General features: G+C 47.3%; 1 long non-coding RNA gene across 5 annotated transcripts; it reads right to left on the minus strand.

Annotated features, from left to right (window-relative positions):
• Nucleotides 1-6,186: 6,186 nt before the first annotated feature.
• Nucleotides 6,187-19,899, minus strand: LOC112961706. Of its 5 annotated transcripts, none has more exons than XR_003252098.1 (8): nt 19,519-19,899; nt 19,023-19,261; nt 17,398-17,436; nt 16,207-16,677; nt 15,223-15,359; nt 14,976-15,019; nt 13,160-13,209; nt 6,187-12,801 (listed from the first exon to the last, which is right to left on the minus strand). It is a non-coding gene; the product is annotated as an uncharacterized LOC112961706 (long non-coding RNA). The 5 variants fall into 5 exon arrangements; XR_003252099.1 differs by lacking the exon at nt 13,160-13,209 and adding an exon at nt 14,405-14,518; XR_003252097.1 differs by lacking the exon at nt 13,160-13,209 and having other exon boundaries at nt 16,207-16,354.
• Nucleotides 19,900-21,343: the final 1,444 nt, after the last annotated feature.

Consider the following 21,343-nt stretch of genomic DNA (forward strand, 5'->3'; position numbering starts at 1 on the left):
AAAAAGGTACTTTGYGGATTAGGAGATTAAAATTACAAATACACTGTATAGTAATTTTATAGTGATTAAAGTCATTAACTTGAATGTATGCTGCCATTTCAGCCGGTCTGGGCTTATAAAATTTTATTTGAAGGAGCCACGTTATTGAAGAGCTTCAGATGTGGAATTACTGATGAGAGGTATCCACTCGGGATTGATTCATAGCTCTGAACTTTTAAGGACTCCAGAGATGAAAGTCATTTGGAAACCCCTTGTGTGATTTATGCATATAGTGCCTGACATCCCCATCTTCATGCTAGGGGATTTATTCCTTCCCTAATGAGGTGAGGGTCAGGCACGCCGTGCGCGCTCCTTCGGGARGCGGCGCGGGCATGGGCGTGTGCCCATTGGCATTCTTGCCTTGAGCTCCGCGCTTCAAGCATGAGGTAGGAATAAAGGAATTTAATTAGTTCTAGCCCGCTTCTATTAAACCGCTCTAGAGGGAGGGATGAGGAGACAGTGTAATAAAGAGGGTATGTGATTTGCATGCTAATAAAGGCACATGCTCTTTCTCCGGACAAGCCTTGACTTGATACCAAGATTAGAACTTGCACAAAGCCCAGCTTCCTTCCAAGATGAGCCTGCCACCCACAGCAGTGCAGGTTTCACGGAGTTTTAAAGTTAATTACAACCTGCTCTGCTTTTGCTGTTTAATGTCTCTCTGACTGTTGCCTGGCCTGCAGCTGGCTGAAAAAGCAGATTAAGTGCTTTGGGGTGTTTATCAAATCCTTATTATTACAGGCACTCGCTGGGTTCGGGGGAGGAAACGTCAGATTCTCCTGTGCTATTTGCTGACGGTGCTGGGCAGGAYGGAGGAGACCCGCTGCCGGCCCAGGAGGGACCCAGGCCGCGGGCCGACAACGTGTTGCCTTTGGCAGCGGGATCCACGTAATCTGATTCTGCTCCCCTTCCCCTCCCGGCTGCGCCAACACAACCATTTGCGGAGCCAGGCTGTGAACCAGAACAGGGAACCRACCCAGCTTTAAAAACGGGTGTAAACAACTTTTTGTGTTTTTTTTTTCTTTTTTTTTAAGCTAGCTTAGCCTTTCGGTGGCTAGCCCTCTCTGTGGGACTGCACCAGTCAGGCATCTGGAAACAGCTATTTCTGCAACAGGCTGGTAACACAGCTAAGCGCCAGAAGCTGTCRAAAGAGGGGACATCCAGCTCTTGCTGATTTAAGACGATGGAAAGACCATTCCTAATATTAAGAGCAATGATGTAAAGAAGAGTGGAGTATCACCAGGCCAGAACCAGAAATTGTGCATCCATTTCAGGGGAGAAGACAACGGGTCAATGCACCCAAAGCGGAGGGTTTTTTATTCTTGGGAGCATGTGCAAGTTCTGCTGTTTTAGCTGATCTTGCAGATCTCGTAAACCCCAAATATTTTGCTGAGGAATTTCCAGTCAAATCCAGATAAGTGGCAGGGACAGCAGAGYTAGTGTCTGGAAAGATGAATCAGCAGCAATAAAAGAAAAAAAAAAAACAGTTACTTGTTGGAGTGCTTATCTGGGAGCTGGGTCGAGTCCCTGCTTTGCCAGGAGCTTCCTAAGCRGTCTACAAGACTCGCTTGCCTGCCGCCCGGTTTCCCACCCACCGCAGGTACAAGAYGGCAACGGGATCTCCTGCTAGGAACTTGGAAGCACAGCCGCGTTCTCAGGGAGATCTGGGTGGTCTCCGATGCGGCTTGCAGTGGTAATTCACAATAAAACACCGTCTCGGCAACGCACCGCAGACCCCTCCCTGCTAAATGGAAGCCCGAGGTTGTCCCTGCAGCGTGCCGCTCGGCCTGACGCAGCTGCTCCGAACGGAGCCCAAAGGCGCTGCGGAGGGTGGGAGGTGCACGGGAAAACCCTGCGGAAGTTAAGTCGAAACGCCTCCGTGTTCCTCCAAAGACCCCTCAGTTTACAGTCCCGGTACAGCTTCTCCAGTGTCGCTTTATCAGGCAACAACCGTTCAGTCCGCTGGGTTCGTTGCCAGCAGAGCTTTCCTGCCCCGCTGAACCGCCGCTATCAGCTGGACATGGGACCCTCATTGCCCCCCCCCCCGCCCTGTCCATCCCATCCCAAAAGATGGGAACRGCATCCCTTTTGTTGGGCTGTGTCCAGACCTCCCCAAAACGGAGGTCTGCAAAGTGACAGGCCTGGCGAATTGCTGCTGGCAGCTTGCCCGGGACCCCCGGAGAGCTCAGCCTTTCGCTCGCCCCGGGAACAGGAAGCCGAAGGCAGCCAGAAGCTCGGCTCTTCTGCTCTGCCACCCGCTGTGCACTGACTATCAATCATGAACCTCCTCCCATGCTATTATAGATGTATCTCAAGACTCAAAACACCGTAACTCGCAGGTGTGGATAAAGACTCGGGAATTTCAATGCACTTCCCCTCCTCCAGATTATATCACTGTTATCTTTTAGTAGAAACTTATTCCAAATACGTTTCATGTGTGCAATTGATTGGATTTGCAAAACGCTGCAGCTGTCAGAACCAGGTTCCCTGAGTATTTGGCTCTTTGGACGATCCACCTTCTCGCTTTTTGCCCCAGAGTATTTCSTGAGGTGTACAACAGCACCAAGATTTTTTGAGAGGTATGTGACTCGCAGTCCACATTTGTACACCTTAAAATGGTTAAATTTTAAGGTAACCACTGAACTTCCACCTTCTGAAAACCAGACATGCTACACCAGACACCCGAGAGCGTTAGCTGCTTTTGAAAGCGCTGCCCCGCATGCACACGGTTGGAAGAAAAGAATCCCGCACGGATGCGCKGAAACGTATGGAGCGACGGAGGGCTGCTCTTCTTCCCCTGTAACAGCAACTATCATGCTCCTTCCCTGAGAACAGCACAGCACCGTCTAAGCCAGCCATCAATCTCCCCAATTCTTTGACAAGCAGATACATCCTGTTGCCCTGCTTTACAACTGCAGAAATTCAGGCAAACAACAGCCATGTCATTTACAGAAGGTCACAGCAAGTCCATGCCGGACTCCATTAAAAATAGGTGAAAATTCTCCTCGAACATCTCCACTGTCTCCAGCCAGGGAGCAAGACTGAAAGGAGATGAGCTGGGGAGCAGGGCAAGCTCCACCAGAGGAAAGGAATCCCTGCAGAATTCCTCAGGAATGCAGAAAAACCCTGCAATTCTTCCCGATATTTTTTCCACTCTCTTAGCGATTACTAATCCTCATGGCGTTTACATTCCACGTATCATTTTTATAACCAGAGATCAGAAAGGGATTACAACCAGGGGCTGCGAGCTATTCGCACAAGGACCCTGCTTATCTAAGCAAAAAGAGCAGCTCTTCTGCTTTAACCATATAAATACTCCAGTGCTCGTAGCAACGCTACCAGGTGGGACACGCATAAAGCCCGTTTACTGTCCCGCACCAGGATACATTTAGGTGGTGCCCTTTTCGTCGACAGACGCATATTTAAGTGCATAGCAGGCACGAGCAACAACAATCCGCCCCAAGCAGATTTTCCTTTTTACGCCCAATTTACATCCAGCTTCTCCCGAACGTAATGTCAGTGATTCTGTCCCTGCTCCCACACTGCRGGGTGTGTGCTGGGAGCTGGAAGTGCTCTGACGAAAGAGCGCCGTGACCCCGGGACCTCTGGCAGGCATAATTTAGAAAAGTCACGGTGCCGATCTAAATTCATACTAAGGGTCAAAACATCCTCTGGGGGTTTGCTGGGGCCAAAGCTCAGCTACAAAAACCGYGCTGCCCAAATTGACAAGAAAGTAACTGGAGTCCCGCTCGCGTCGCTGGATTTAGCGTATCTCAATGGCCAGTCCCCATTCCCTTGGATGAAAAGGTTTTTTTTATTTATTTAAGATGCGGCTGCCACCTCTTAATGATAGCAAAGCAATACAGTTTGAAAGGGTTCCTTTGATCTTCAGCAAACGTTGCAGTCCCGATACGCGGAATAGCGTAGCTTCTATTTTGAAGCCATAAGTGGTATAGCCTAGCCTCTGCTTCCCTTCTGATCTGGAAGGTCAGAAGCAAAAAAATTAAAACRAAAAGAGAGCAAAGACAGTATGCCTTAAGATAAAAAAAAAAAAAGGCAAAAAAATCTGTAAACATTCAGCTGCTAAGAAAGGAAATTGGTTCCTTGATGCATAACAGCATTTTCTTAAATAGCAGGAAGAACAGAATCTGCACTAATCTATAAAGTACTTAGTAAGAACAAAAGCAACCGATGAAGGGAGAAAAAATGGACCTCAGGAGACTTATTGGAGCAGCAAAGGGTTCCAGATTATGGCAAAAAGGGAGAGTCACGGATTTAATGCTCGTGAGGTCCTATTGCAGACTTGCAAGGGAGCAGATTGTCCCCAGCGTCTGCTTGCAGAGCGTCCTCGTGGCCTGGAAGTGCTATATAAATTACAGAGTAACCAAGAAAGGAGCTGGACTTACTGGGCTRATAGGCCTTTGCCCCCGTCTAAAGACCGCTCCCTCAATAAAGCCACGCGCATGTTACTTCAAAAAAAGTGGCATCCACTCATTTTTCTTCCCGGCTGTGTGTTTCATCTCCTACCTCTCTGCTACCATACTGCAGCGTGTATCCCCAGCAGATACAAGCCTACSACTGCCCACGGTCGCTCCGAGGGGCCGCGCAGCCGCTGCCCTGCCTGTGCACGGTGGGGGAACCGGCACGGGACTCTGCTTTTGTACTTTGCTGTGAAATAAGCCACGGACTAAGCTGCTCTAACATCGGGAAACTCTCTTTAAAAAGATCCCCGAGCCAGAATTTCTCAACTTGCATGCCCACTTCTCTCGCTGATGGGGGGAGGAAGAGCCGCTTTGAAACGAAGCTTGGCAGCCCAACCTGCAGCGGACGGGAGCTGCCTGCTTGCGGTACGCCGGCTCCAGGAGGTGCTCCGCGGCCTCTAAAGGCTGCAAGCGACCTTCCGAAGCGGCTCTCAGCCSCCCTCAGCGCTAGCCAGCCCTGCACTAGGGATTGCTCCCCAAAAACGGAGCTTCTGCGGGCTCGGGCTCAGCTCGTGCTGGGAGCCCGGGGGGCAGAGACGGGCTGTGCCGCCGCTCGGCTCAGCGCTGCGGGAGAGCTGCCCTCGGACACAGCCCCCGGCCGCACCGGAGGAGCGAGGAACGGGGGTCTTCCAGGCTGCTCGCTCTTCTTGCTGCCCGCTCCCACCGCTGCGGGCACAAGCAGCCACCCAAACCCACCAACGCTCCCCACCCCTCCCCAGGGCGGCTGCTGCGCTGCAGTCAGAAGCAAGCCTTGGGGACAACCGCCAGCCGCTCGGGGAGGCAAAGGTGGCAGGTGTGCCCCCCGCTCCCCTCCCAGGAGCTCGCGGCGGCGGCGTGCTCTCGGGCCCTGGGGAGACGGCTTGACGAGTGACATGCCACATCAAGGCTGGCAGCTTCCCCGCCTGGGAGGAGCGGAGAGCTTCACCAGCATTTTTCTCCTCTGAAATCATTCCCCTGCCTGACCGCCATTTCTAGCCCCTGTAGCTCATTTCTTTTCCTAATAAACTGTTTTAAAGATAAAAGGTACCAGGCAAAGATCGCCTCCCRGAGGCAGTTGGCAATCCATGGATCTCCACGCTTCGCGGTTGGCAATTTTCCCAGCTAGCTCCTGGCACTGCAAGGTGGCTCTAGTAGAAGGGGCAACTGCCAAGGGGGAGCTGGCGTCATCTTGCACATCTTACCATCTTACAGTTTGGAGAGACAGAGCAGCTCCTCATCTCACAAGTCATCCACTAACTGCAGTGCTCCAAAGAACCAGSAGCATCTGCTTTATCTTCATCCTTAGCTCCAGTCATCCTTCTATTTCGGGCAAAGCTGAGCAATGCTGCATTATCAAAACATAACCCCTCAGAGTCCCTTTGTAGCTGGAAAGTCCCCTTCTGCTATAGCCGGAGGCCCTCTAAAGTCGACAGGAGCATCCCCGATGACACCAGCAGTTTTGGATCAAGCGCAGGAATCTGCTCTTCAGGCCGTGCTGCAGGACTGTCGGCGCTGGATCCTGCCCCAAGCGCGGGGTAGCGCCGTCCCACCACCGCAGCGCACGGCACTGCCCACGCAGTCTCACCTTCCCCGACCCCAGCTCCCCTGCTCATTAAAAATCTGCAGAAAAAGCCAAGTCCACGTAGAAAAAGATCTATTTTATTTCAAGTGAAGGTGTAAGAAATGACCAAGACTGCAGATTTCTTTTTACCAGAGGCAGGCAGAAAGGGCAAGAAACACAAAGGAAGAGGCTAAACACTGGCAGCTACGGGCATCACTCGGACAGCGGTGCCGYGGCACGGACACCGAGCGCACGGGAAAGCGCAGCCCGCTGCGCCCAGCCACGTGCGGGAAGGGCCGAAGCCCATCCCCCTGTTTCGGCAGCTTCAAGTGACGTGACAGACTATGGCTCATAAATCTCAGCTAAGCAGGGCATTTCCTTAGGCCCCCAGATCTTTAATCACTTTCCCCAGACCCCGCTGACTCTCCGGATCGTTGCGCGCRGGAGCCCAGCAGCTCCAGCACATGCCCGGCAGCTGCCTCGGCCCCGCGCGAGAGCGGGTGCCCGCCGCCGTCCCGCGCGCTTCGGCAGCGCTGAAGTTCTCCGGAGCCCCCGCGCCAAGAGCCAGCCGGGACAAAGCTTTACTGTTAGCTTTGCCTGCTTGTGCGGCTTAGCATGCATCATCGGCAGCGCTGACAAAGATTAAATGAGTCATCCCTCAGCAAGCGTTCAGCTGGTCGAACCCGGTCTCGGGGGGATCCTAGACCGTAACTCAAGCTACTTAAATCTGGTCTACATTAGACTCCTGTCAGCCAAAAATGACTTAATTCAAAATGTGTGTTTGGGGGGTAATCACGCTTTTCAAGGCAGGCTCAACAAAGCCCAAAGGTGATTGAAAACCCAAGCTGTACAAATGACTTTTCACGAAAATATCCTAAATATGTAAAACAAGCAGTCTGCTCTTCCAAGACAGCAGGAACCTGACTCAAAATACACCTCAATTAGATCATGTCTCCGTCTGATACTGTTCCATGGGAAAAAGTTGTTATTAGTACAAGATACAGTAGCAAAGAGTTTATATTGTCCATGTCTGGGGACTGTTCTTTGAATTTTCAGCGAAGGCTTGCTATTAAAAAAAATCTCTGTGCTGTAAATAGTCCAAAACCAACTATAATTTTAGCTTGGGACTTGAGCAGAACTTCAAAATTATTTTAAAAGCAAAACAAAAGATGCTTCGCTTTCATTTTTGAGTAGGCAGAGTTGCTACTTAGCTGAGCTTGGATTTGGGGAGCCACTAATTCACCTACAGAAATAAAGAATGAGACAGTGAGTTATTTCACAAACTTTTAAGCATATTTAGCACAAAACTCCAGAGAAGAGAATGTCCCTTTTATCCTGGCATTTTCCATCACTGGAGAACTCTAGCCTAAGGTTTAAAAATTAGAACTGGTGTTCTCACAGGATGATAGTTAAATCTTTTTAACAGGGAAAACAGCTTGGCTGGCAGTGGTGGTGAGGATTAGGTGTTATGATGCATTTTTATGAATGGGGACAATCAGTCAAAGAGCCGTCAGAGTAGCTTTAATTAGGATTACCAAGGCAATATCCAGAAGCAGAGAGGTTCATAGGAAACCAGATGCCAAATGCAGCCATGTTTTGCTTTGCAAAACACAGTTAGCAGATGGCTGAAGACTCGTTATGTAAGAGGCTCACCATGAGTATACATAGACACACACACATTCGCAGACAGAAAAAAAGCACGAAGAAATATATTGTCCTGATTACACTTTCAGAAAGCCTCTAGAACAGGACTCATACCTGCCCCAATCCCACTGGCTATCCTTACTCCCGCTGCATATACCAGTGTAAGCCCGTTAAAAGTGATGTGCAATAACGAACCCCATACTACGCCTCAATGAGCTATTTCCACATGCAGAGGATTTGTATCTGGGCAATAAACTGCACAGGAAGATACAGCACGTTTGCTTCCACACCCGCTCCCCCCTCGAGCGGACGCACTTGGCAGGGGCTATGCCACGGACAGCAGGCTCGGTTAAGACACAGCCATGCTAGGAAGAGAAGGAGAAGCTTTTGTCCTCTAACGTTTCTGAATGGTGTCTCCTAGATCAGTCCCTGAAGCTGGCACGAATTCCTGCCGGCATTTCTCCATTCAGTCCAAAGACAACACACTTGTGTGAGCACGAGTTAATCTTTCAAAACACTTGAAAGACGCTACCACAGATGGTGCAAAGAAGATAATTCTCACTTGCCGCCGTGCCATGCTGTACCGCTGCAGCAAAAACACGGAAACCCATGAATGGGGATAAAGGCAGCGTAAACAGGCAGCCACCGTCTGTCATCAGAGCAAACGGCCCCTACAATTAAGAGCACAGGCTCTGTCTAGTTTTGGCATCATTCATTTCTAATGGCTGCTGCCATATCACGTACAGACGCTGTAGGTGAAACTGAACCTGGAACACGCATGATATATCATTTTTATCCAAACCACGCATGGGAAAGGTATGCTAACACTGGAATGTGACAATTTAAGTGTTGCTCCTGTCAATCTTCTAAAGCTTTAGCAGTCAGCTTGAACTGCCCAAACTGCTCTGTTCTTCAGCTGAAAAATTAAAAGTAATAAAAATAGCGATAGGTGATGAGCAGTGGAGACAGGTGATGCTGAAATGAATTAGCAGGCAAAGTCTTGGAGACTTATCTGTATCCCTTCATTCAGCGTAAACCTGATCCTTGTAATATTTTGGCGCGTGATCTTGGTTCAGGGGAACAGAGACAAGTGAAATCTGTGAAAAATGTGGTTTCTGTGAGCATGTCCATATCAGAAGCACTGAGGTGGGGCAGGGGAAAAGGTAGTTTTTAGACAAGAAGTTCTGATCCCTGGGGGCTTCCACGACGGGTCACAGGCGGACCRTCCCCTCCAGCTGCTGCAGCAGCTAAGCAGTTCCCCTCGCAGATAACCGACTTCTCCTTTCCTCACCTTTTGCCCCTGGGTGCCCGGGCCCCGCAGGCAGCGGCGAGCACGCTGTGTTTCACAGCCGTACACGCTCCAAGCCCAACACGTGCACACCCTTTTTCCACATGGGAAGCCTGAGGGAAGCCAGACAAAGGGATTTTTCAAAAACTAGGGTGTATTGAGAGTACCGCAGCTACAAACAGGATAAAAGCGGGACCCAGCCTCTCTCTCCACCCAGAGGACACTACTGCAGCGGTACTGTCTGCCCGGGCCGGCACAGTCGCATCTCCTTTATCTTTGCAAACGGTGTCCTCAAGTCCCCATTCGTCTTGTTACTTCTAACACGGCACTTAGTTAATCGTATACCACAAGAACAGAACCCCTTTTGTCAGAGCCCTGCATGCGTAAAGACTGTTCAGGCGATGGGTGGGTATCACTCGAATTTATGACACTAATGAGGGTTCAACACTCCTTGTTTCCCTTCCATCTCAAGGCAGGGAACCACTCTCCAGGTATCCTTTCAACTCCAAGATCCTGGTTGAGGCAGAAAGGGTTGATGCCCAGGGAGGAATACCTGTACCATTGCTTCCCACCCCTTTCTTGCCTAYTGCCAATTAGAAATGAAGTTTCAGTACTGGTAGCCTCTTGTCTTGGCAGAACCCGTGTCCTTGACTTCCCCTCCATGGAGGGTCAGCCCGGTTTCATGGAGAGAGACTAAGGTAACTGCAATGAACAGAAAATTGCACTGCATAAAACTGGCATTCTTCAATGRTCTAAAATATATACCCGGCCTCTGGTACTGTAGCGTCCCTGAACCTTACCTCGTTTTCACAATATATAGGGAAGGATAGCAAGTAGTAGCATTTCTCTTTGAAAAGACAAGAAACTGAGGCACAGAGGTGCATGARATTAATCTACTAACACCAAAACATGCCTTCATAATTCAGAACAGCGGTGAAGAAAAGGTAGCTTGGGTTCTGAGCTAAGCTACTTAAAGAAAGTCTACAGGGAGGCTGGCATTCAATTTAAACTGCAGTTTGAAGTCCAGATGTCATTGCATTCACTGCTCACAAGCCCATATTGCCACCTGTGCAGAGGAGAAATAAGTTGCCCCAGGCAGACATTTGAAGCTGGTGTCTCAGGAGGTGTCTAAAAGTCTGTATGTGCCTGTGCCCGGCAGCCTCCAGCGCAGAGAAGATGGAGAAGTTAGGGTTCCTACTACATGCTGTCATTGCAGACTTCAGTAAGTCATTTCATCCCTCTCCTTCCCACTGTAAATACTGCTTCCCTTCTTCTGGGATGTGGCTTGAACGCTACAGTAATGCAAAGTGGGGTTTTACACAAACTCAATCAGCCTTCTCTGGTCAACTACACCATGACATCTCAGCTCCTTAGCTCTTGGAGAAKCTTAATGGATTTGGTTTGCTCAAGCGACAGCAATTCAACAGCAGATTCTGGAAGTGCATCTGTTGGGACTGAACCTAGAAACAGCCAAAATCACTCCACAGATGCACCTTCCATTGGCTTGGGTTCAACCACCAGGTTTATGGGGAAAACCAAAGATGTGGTTGTCTGAGGTAAGCCCAAAGTGGACTTAGTAACCTAAAAGGTCCCTTCACTGCATTGYTATAACTGTATTTTTCAAAACCAAAAATCAGGAGAGAGCTTATGTTGACTTGGGCTGGTAAATGGCCACAGACTGCCCTGCGTGGGCTGACCTACTGTCATCGCAGGACCTTCAAAAGCAAGAAGAAATGTGTGTGGGCAGAATTCCCGATTCCATAACCAGCCTCAAAAATCAGATAATACCATGGGAAAATACAGGGATGACCCCTGGGGGAAGCAATCCTGTGTCCCCTATAGGCAGCACAGGATAGTGTCAGCTTCCCTGAAAGCGACTCAAAAGCTGCCTTCATTGCACAGAACGCCATTAATTGCTGCAACTTCAGTAAACGCCTAGTTGCTTAAGATCTAACTATACAACACACTGCTTCAATCTGAGTAATTAAAAAAGCGTATTCTATCAGCCAAGTGTTTAATTAGCCAGGCTAGTAAGTACAGCATGTAGCTAATGGAACGGCTTTAGATTTTCAAAACCAGCTATTCCCACTGCTCAGTTTATTGGAAACAATCGACATRCATAACAGGAGATGTGAATGCAGTTTGTTCTTGTTGGTACCACCCTGTTGTGGGCTGCTACGGAAATACTGCAGGTCTGAGTACGTGCTCTTTAGTACGCTCTCAAGGGAAAAAGTGGACTAAACTCAAAAATAAAGCAAGGGTTCCCATTATGGAGAAAATTCCCTTGGAGGATTTGTATTCCCCTGGCCATAGTTAGCTTTATGTCATCTCTCTGACCTCCCTGATCCATACAGGAGATTCTTTGGTGGTCTGGACGAGGGCAGTGCCGAGTCCTACCATTTCCGGGGAGATCTTGCACTCCTCCTGCACTGGAAGCACTCCAGTGAGATAAGACTGTCACTGAACGATGAGCCCGTGAGGACTGCTGACACAGAGTTTCTTTTCAAATGTAAACAATTGTTTGTGGTCCGAGAAAGCATTTTACACTGCCYGGCCCAAACATTTGAAAATCCCCCTCTCCCCAGCTGAGTTCCATTTAAGAATCTCAATTTAATTTTCATTAAGTTAATGAACTCCAGTGTTTTCCACCTGCCTTTTGATTTCTGGACCATCTTCGGGTCRTATTTCAAGTTTTTCCCTACAGTCTTTATGAGCAGAAATACACTTTTAAAAAATGCAAGCAGAAAATGAAGCTTCAAGTAAAACATCTGATACTGTGAGACATGATAAAATCACTGAAGCTGGCAGAACTGGCAGGCTGCCCTCTCCTCCTCTATCTGTGGCCCATGTGAATTGGCCTTTGTTTGCTACAGATTCACTCCAGCAGTTTCTCACCAAAAATTAAACCCTGCTTTATCCAAACCTGGCCCAGAGGGCCTCTGGCTCCTAGCCAGAACATACATAGCATTTCTTTTTATTTGCTCTTCCTTTCTCAGTCTCTTTCCCTTCAGGATTCTGTTCCCTGCCGATTTTACTGATTAAAGCACTTTCTTTCATGTCAATACATTTGTTCTGTATGGCCTTTGGGGTCGCAAGGAAGTACAAATTATTATGGATTTAAAGGGAGCTAGGAGAAGGGCGAGGAGAAAAAGGGATATTAGAAAGCATTCCTTTGGCGCTGACACACGRGCCCTGATATTGGCCTCGTGATGATTCAGAAGTGGGGAGGGAAATCGTGATGGCTGCAACGAGCCCAGGGAACACGCAGTTATCAGGAGGGCCATGTCAAAGGACCCACTGTAAGTGTGGTGGGACGTCAGGCACAGTTGCTGCTGGGCTGGACCCAGGGAGGCATCCTAGATAAAGTGCCTCAGGCTTCAGCTTTCCCACAAACGCAGTGTAGTGACTCACCCTGCATTGCTTTTCCTGAGCCCACCACAATACGCAGTGCCATTTCCCTTAATGTCATAGCTTTAAAATTGCAGGGAATATAACACCCAACCAGCAGYGGGCCTTGGCACAAGCCCAGGGAAGTCCTGTACTCTAGTAGGGAGATAGATGCCCAATGCCAGGGACAGTCACTCCAGACCATGCCTCTGCTTAGACGCATCTGGCTCACATGTTTCACCAGTTTGGGCCAGACTTGTTGTGCTACCTAGACCTGTCCATGCTGCAAACTGCTTTCTTCCTTGCTCCTCTTCTCTTCTTGCACAACGTAGGTTTCTTGGCTTTGCTCCCAATGAACTTCTAGGCTGCTGTCACACACCACCACCTCCCTAGTGCCAGTCCTCTGCTGTTGGGTTGCTGCCCTGAGAGTTAACAAAACATCAGGTTAGGAAACTTCAAGCAGAGATTGCTGTGGGCTAAACCTGCCCACAAGGCTTAGAGCTGGGTATAAATCCAGGGGACTTGAAAGGCAGATGGAAATCTGCATCTGAGAGGCAATGAATCCTGCCCTTCTTCAAAACGTGGAGGTCTGAGATCAAAGACTTTTCTGGTGTGCAGTGCACAGGTGCTGCCACCTTCCTCATTCTCAAGGTTTGGGGAAAACAGGGCCAGTGGAGTCATGAGCATCCCAGAAAGTATCAGCCAGCCCCTGCACACTTGCTCTGTACAAGCAACCATGCTCCTCTGGGATGCCAGCACCTTGCTCTGACTTTGGCCTACCTTGCTGACTCTGCTCTCAGAGTCCTGAAGACATGGGTGAAATCTCTGAGCTGGCAGAAAAAACAGAAGCAAATGGGGAAATATCAGAGGCTTGGTAGGACTTGAAAGGTTTACTTCAAGACTTCCTTCCCATCYTCCTATCTGCTCCATTCCTTCTTCATTGCCTAGTTACCATTTCCATCTTCAAGTTCTCTTTCCTGATCTTAGAGATCTGACTGTGCGTGGGCCCCTTCCAACAGATGACTAGCTCCTACCTAACTTAGCCATTTCCTTGCCTCCCTGCTCCCTGTGAGCTGAGACCTTGTGCAATTGCTTGGTTGCTTCCCCCAAGGGCTGGCTAAATCACCTTGCCTTCCTCTGATAAGACCTTGTAGCATTTGTTAAAGAGCATGGAGGMAACAGCTACATATACAAAGACCTCAAGCAGACTACAGTATGAGATCTTTATCCAAATCTAAAGTCAAAGGACTTTTAAAATCAGTTTGAATTTAAACAAGATCCATTCTTCCCTTGTTTCTCTCCAAAAATCAGCCCTAATCACAGGGCACTTTCATTCTCACAAAAGCTGGAGAACAGAGTTTGTCCCTGACACGAGTACTGGGCAATTTATCACAGGAGATTACCCATGGAGAAGGTCCTCGTGATTAGGATTTACTAGTCAATTAAAAAATGCCAACGTTTCTAACAAAGAAGCTAGGATTAAGGAAGGACTGCAAAATGACTTTTCCTTTCTGTCTCTGATGTCCACCTTGGGAATCTACCCATTATTAACCCCRATGCTCCATTCAAGCCAGCTGGAACAAACAAAATTGCTTCTGAAATTTCATTACAATGGGAATTGTACAGCTAGTTCTGCCATCAAGGCAACCAGGCCTGTAGGAAAGCAGGCATAAAAAGCTGTCTTATGTCTTAGACTTTATCAAAAAGTTTCCAACCATGTGTTTAACGCAAGTGATTACATTGCTGCTGCTGAGGTCATTTCTAATGAGCAGACAGGAAAGTGCTACTCCTTTTTGACATTAACCACTGTCAGAGAGCTCAAATGAATACAGCACTGCCGGTTAGAAAGTACACGCATTCAGCTGTGATTGTACATGCTTTTACAAAGAACACATGGCAGCGCAGTGCTTGCAKAGTGATCTGAAAGTCTGGGCACCATACAGACCATAAACGCACAAAAAAGAAAAAAAGAGAAGAAGAAATCCTTCCCAAGCAGATCTCGTCCAGCAGGCAACAGAACAGTACCTTCCCTCCAGATCCCAGTGTGGCTTTCCTTGAAATTTTCCTGAAGTCGTGACCACTGAGCACCTCTCGGGTCCTGTCACATGCTTGCTCCTTCCTCACTGGTCCAAGAATTACCTGCTGGAACGTGCCCATTACTGCTGCCTTTATCCTGTATTAACCCTCCTTACAAGCAGGGAAGGCCAGGCATGGAGAAGTGAACAGACCCACTCCAGATGCTCTGTGGATTTCCAGCTCTAGTGGCAATAATCCAGTTTTGTAGCTTCCCTGCTCTTTATCCTCCAAGCCCCTCTGCCTCTCTTCAGATCTCACCTCTCTTATCTTCTGCTATGCTCCATTTGCCCTCCCTTTCTGGCCGCGAGAGGGGCTGCGTCCAGCTGCGAAACATCTCTTATTCACCTAGCGCAACGCGTTTCAAAACAGCACAGGAAGCAAAGCGTATGACTGCACAGTCTCTCCCGTACCGCGTGACATTGTATTGGGACGGTTTGAAGGCAAGAGCCCAGGCTCAGCTTTTACGTAAGCAGCTCATGTCAGAACAGGAAGGAGAACATGTTACCTGACCCGTACTCACCTTTCACAGAACTTTTCTCTCCACTCCTTTCTTTCAGTGGCATTCTACAACAGTAAAGAAAAGATGATTGTGTCAGCAATTTTCCATTTTATCAACCTCTTCCCCGAAACTCTGCACCCCAGAGCTGTTCATTCGGTATGCCAGTTCACAACTGGTAGGCAGAACAACCCACCTTCCCACCTCCTTCCCCGCCATGCTGCCGTCTGCCATAGAGACCTGATTGACACCAAGCCCCACTGGTTCCTACCTAACTCTCCTCTTTGGGGGGCGAGTGCAGGGGGGTTGCCCAAAATACCACGTCCCTCAGAGTTGATCCCAGCATCCTGCTCCGGGCAAAGCCTCCCAGCAGCCTTTATCAGATCACGCCATGATCTGGACCTTGTTCTGCGAGGTCACCAAAAAGTCATGGTCATGGGGGCAAACACCCCCTTATCCAAAACAGCCACACCACACAAAAAAACCCAGACCACCAAAACCAACCCAAACAATGAAAACAGACAAAACACCACAAAAAAACAAGTAAAAAAACCTATATAACACAAAAAAGACAAAACAACAACACAATACAAAAAAGCAAAAAACACCCAAACAATCACACAACTCATAAACCAAAAAAGTCCGAAAGCAACCAAAACAACCACGACTCCCTCAAAACACAAAAAAACCCCACACAACACAAAGAGAGAAAACTAACCAAAACTACACAACCCCCCCAAACAACAACAAAGTCCCAAAGCAACCAAAACAACCACACAACACAAAAACCCCCAAACAATTCAGAATTGGTGCGTCAGAAACTAGAGTATCATTTGCTGGAAGAGAGAAGACAAAATGTGACCAAATTAAATCTACAGAATATTTCCTAATATAGTTGCTAGACTAACAGCAAGGTCATGTTTCTCTCGTTCCCAGGAATAACTGCCACATACTGTGGCTGACTACAACGCAATTCGGTTTGCCTTTCATGTAGCAGGAAGGAGTTGCTGAGAAGTCACTAAGAGCAGAGACCTGCCAGACAGAGTGCCCACCATGCCTAACACTGACTGGGACCAAATACTTTCTGCTGGAGGTGCTCATCTTCTCAAATCTAGATCATTTTCAACAGTAGGGCCATAATTTTCTATCAAAGCTGTTCCCCCCCCCCCCCGAAGGTCTGCCTTATTTTTAATCAAGCCATAGTACCTCAAAACAAATGTTTGAGGCAAACCCAGAGTTAAGATGCATAGACTACCATGGTGCTGCCTCATGTCGTCTCCTCAAGCTTCATCTGCCACCAAGCAGCGTAGCTCTGTGACACCAGTGATGACACCGGAGGGTGATGGCGGTCCAAAAAAGGTGATGCGATCTGCAGGTTCACGCTTCAAGGAGCTGTTAGGTATCTAGTACAAGACTCAGGAGAGACATTGGCAACATTTTTTAACAGAGGCTTTTCAGACTCCAACACATACTTTCGCCCAGAAAATCAGAACCCAAAGTCAACATTTTCCATTGTTAAAAACCCTCCATACTTCTGGCAAGTTGTTTTTGCCAATATATGTTGTTTTATTCATGAGTGCATGTCCTAGCTTTCCAAGTGACAGCCAAACAGTAGTTAGGGACATGTTTATTCAAACGATAACATGTTTTCCTCCTTCTCCCAAAGGCCATACAGACAGTCAGCATCCCCACAAACATTTTCCAGGAAATAGTGTCTTTTGGGAACCTGAAAGATTGAGAATGGAAGTTGTTGATCAGAACAAGCAGCTGTACCTCCCTGGAGGCAAAAGGCAATGCAGAACGGGATGCTGCATGACGTTCTGTTTAAATTGGGTGGATTTATGAGCTTCTCCGATAACAACTGCTATCTGGAGCTAGAATCAGTTACCRCCCCCTTTGCTGGAATTTCACTTGGTTTGTTCTGTTCCTGGCTCTGAGCATTGATGGACGGTGTTTGGTGTGGCTTTGTCATTGTTTTGCAACTTCATGAAGATGGGAATCCAAACCTAATGGTGTCCTGTGAATTTACATAAAGGCTCTATTGATCTAGGAGGTCTGAGAAGTCTTTAGATTGGGCCAGAGAGGTAGTAGCAAACATGGCAGCTACAACTAAGTGCCTTAGAGAAGCAGTAGTTTGCACAATGATCAGTCCTCTGTGTTGTGCATGAATCCTGGGTCCCAGTTGTTGATACGAGAAACAGGTAACTGAGAACAGGCTCCCCACTTGCCTTACTTTTTGCATTTTGGATTCCCAAAATACCAGAAGCGTTATCTCAAACTGCAGAGCACCGTAAATCAGAGTCACTCTTTCCAGCACTCAACTTTGATATGACCCTCCCTCTCATTACCCACCCACTAAAGGAAGAAAAGAAACCCCCTGAAATGTCCTGCCCCCATAAATAGTACAGGATTCTGCAAAAGGGAAAAGATACCTGAATTATTTTACCTGCATGTCCATAAAATTCACAGGTGGTACAAAATTCCCCTGGTGAATAAAGAATAAAACCAATGATAAAATAGTAATTAAGGCATCTGCCTCTGGTTCAACTCCACTGAGTTTATTAGAGGTCATCTTTAAAGAATATATTCCTTGTATGGTAGTTCAAATAACAACGCTACCTCACTAACATCACATTTTATGAGCATCCCTCAAATCAATTAGAATTTTGCTACTTCTTCYATCACATTCATTTTAGAGATGGGTAAATACTGGCATAGGAGGTACTAGTCAAAGTGTCTTGCTTAAAACAAATGACGTAGCCAGAAGTAGAAACTAGGTCTCCCAAGCCCTGGCCCCAGAGCTCTAGCTTTTCTGAATGCCTGTGATGCGCACCTGGAGGGAAGTACAACAGGGAACAGCTCTCTGCTCAGCAGAAATCAGCACAACCCTTCTGCCCCCTTTTCTATTTAAGGCACTGAAATCAATCAATGAGGGTCGAGTAACAGAACAGACATTAGCCACAAYATATTTGACGAAGTGACATAATTTGAGATTTTTACATGACCACATACAGAACTGTAATATGCATGAGTTTCTTGAATATTAAAATTTTCAGGAATCACAGGAATCACTTTATCGCTTGTCCGGAAGATGACTGATAAGACACCATTCCCTCTGTGATCAAATGATCCAAGGCTTGGCTCAGTTATGGTCTGAAACAGGATGCAGACTCTCCAAAGCCAGTGTTGTGTCAAGATGTGCTGGGCTTCTAGAAATACGAGCTCTGTGCTACAGTGATCAACCCCCCTCTCAGGTAATATACTTTGCAGCCTGAAATCCACTTCCTTAATCTTCCTTTTGTAATGCACATTTCAATTGGCACCATCTGGGATTAGCTTCCTTTTATTTACATATTTTTGGGTACATGCAGTCTTAGATCCTCAGATTTGGGCCAGTCTGCCTGGAAACTATTCCAAGTTTGAGATTACCATGAACTATATCAAATGCTGGGATGATGGATTCCAAGTGCTTGAGAGCAGACACAAGACAGGAGCAAAAGTGACCCAKCAGCAGACACTGAAGTTAATTGCAGTGTCAGTTTTTTAAGGTCATTATTTCTTCAGCACGAATGGCCTGTGGACTGTATAGTCACAGATCTGGCTCTGGTGCCTGGCTGAGTGATCCAGCACAAATGACCCGATTTTCCCAGGAATGCAGAGGGAGTTTGCTGTAAGCATTGCTCCCATTGGCCAGAAGAGAAATCACACACGTAAATCCCCTTCTCTTAGCACCAAACTGGTCAGAGGGAGAATTAAATCCCCAGYCCTTCCAGCCCTCGCAGAGATCTGAGGGACTAACACTGATGAAGCAGGGACAGGCTGCAAGCAATGACTTCCTATCCCCTTCCCAGTGCAGTACTCACTTTATTTTTCAGGGCTATTTTTATTCAGTCTTAGATATAAAAAAACCCCTTCGGTCTTAAAACACTTTTCCAAGGGCATAATATTACATTTCCCAGCATGAAGAGCATCCAACTATCAAACCATATAAAGAGTCATGCTAAACATTTTATGAAAAACTGTTTCATGAAAAAACATAGTGTCTCAGCATTTTTGCTCAAGCCTATTTACCTGACAGACACCGCAACTCACTTCCGCAACAGCCTGCCTGTTTTCAGATATCAGTCACGGTAAGATTACAAGCCTGGCTTAATGCATGGCAAAGCTTCCAGCCAAAACACAGAGTTATTTCAGGAGTGGCCGACAGTCTAATATTATACTTAGATCCATATCAGGAAGCCAGCACATTCCACTCTGGTACGTGTTGATAGCTGCAGCAAGATCAAGGGTGCTTCTCGGGCTCTGATGCCCTACAAAACCAGTGAAAAGACTTGATTTCATGCAGAGCTGCATCAGAGACCCGGGTATGCAACAGCTACATTCTGATGGATAGGGCACATCCTAGCACACAGCTTACAGTTAGCTCATCAAAATGCAAAGTATGACTTTTACTTCCATCCATGCAATAATCTCAAATCAAAGCCCAGCAGATCTACTCTTTGTGACAGGATATTGCTACGTCTTCTTAAAAGAACATCTGGTGTGAGTTAATGGATAACATACTTACAGCTCTGAGACTCTTGAAGATCTGCATTTTACTCCTGGTGCTATCAAATGCCTGATGGATGACCATACCTAAGTTCACTTTGCTTTCAGGACATCATCACTTTTCCAGATGCAAAACAAGGATAAAAACATGTACTTCTTAGTAAGGCCCACGGAGATCTACTGAGGGAAAAGTGCAACAGAAAAATTAAGCATCACTGAAGTTTCCCATGAGTTGTAGGAGGCTTAGCATACAAGACAAAATTTTTGTTATTAACTACCCCATCATCTGTGCCTCTTGATCAGAACTAGAGTGTAAAAATCAGCAGAACTGCTAACAGAAACACTCTGTCATCACGAAAGGGGAATTCACTGAAAGGATCTGCCTTTAAAGGCACCCTGCCATCTCTAATACCACCCATTCTACTCCCCTTTGTAATTACCATCAGCTTAAAGATCTCATATCATTGCTTGCAGCCCCAAACTGAAGTCCACAAATTCTCAGCAGAAGAGGCACATGCTTACTTGTCTGCACAGTTCTTATCCAGTAAAAAAACTACAGAACAGAATTTCTTGGCAGACTAAAGCACTGGTGTGTACATTGCAGGGGAATTCATTTGGTTCAATCTGACCACACTTGCTTTATTTCCTATCAGCCTGCTATCTGAGAATAGATGTTGAATAAGATGCCTTTTTCACCATAGTACACCACACTGACCTTATTAATAGCTCTTAATTCTTAAAATCCTAATACCTGCAGTTTCAGTTGAGGATTTAGCCAAGGGGAACTCCTGCCTGATATTAAACAATAGTGTATTTCCCAGCAGAAAGGAGTGCCTAATTGGTTTTCTATGCTTATTCCATGGTTGATTAGTCCAACATACATGTGGGAAGCTCTCCCCTCTGGGATGCCTAAACAGAAACTGTCATCAGTGAATTAACTAGAACCAAAACCACCTTTAACCTATTTGGAGTGATATTTGCAGCAGAGAAGTGTTTTTATCGCAGTGTATCATGAAGAGTGACAGCAATCGGACAAAACAGGAGATGGTAACAGAGAGCCCTCCCTGACAGCCAAACGAGAAACAAAAATGCTGCCAGGTCTAGTGTAACAGCTTAGTTCAATCCTCTGGCCAGGTTTCCAGCAAGCTACAGCATCGCTGCAGCTCTGCGCCTCTGCATGCCTTCAGAAAATGAACTGCATCTGCTCAGGTGCGGAACAGAGCGAGCCTCCCTTGCAAGCGATGCCGGCTTCCCCTCTGTAGGGAGCACCAGCGACACAGCCTCCGCTCCGCTCTCCAGTCCGAACCTGGCAGCCTGGGAGCAGCAGCAACAGACACACATGTAGGCTGAACACATCCCCAGCCCTTATACTCCTCTTTGAAGTCACAGCTCTCAATACCTTTCTTCAGCAAAGCACAACCAGTGCCAGGGAAGCACAGCGCCTGTTGTCCTCTCCCAGCCTGGGAAGTGCTTTGCCTGTTTGGTGTCTTGCAAACAAAGCTCGTTATCAATGCTGCTAATTCTGTGCCCCCAGCGACAGAAGATACAGTGGCCTCCTAACCCCAGACCTCTGATCACAACACACTTACAATTAAGATTGTCTAAAGCAGCTTTTCAACACCATGTAGGTCATTGAAAGAATGTCTAGGCTTAAAAGAAACCAAATCGGTGTTACAAGACATCCACAAACTCCTAGCAGAAGAGGTGTTTTAAAGAGTAGATAGTTGGGCTCTGCCTGGGCAGAAAAATTTTGGCCAAAGATACTGAAATAGCCTCAGTTAAATCAGATGTCTTTAGGATGCCACTGCCAAGTCCTTTTAAGTAACAGAAAAGAATTTCACGAC

Source organism: Apteryx rowi, unplaced genomic scaffold, assembly GCF_003343035.1.
Source record: "Apteryx rowi isolate R43461 unplaced genomic scaffold, aptRow1 scaffold_0, whole genome shotgun sequence".
Taxonomy (NCBI): Eukaryota; Metazoa; Chordata; class Aves; order Apterygiformes; family Apterygidae; genus Apteryx; species Apteryx rowi.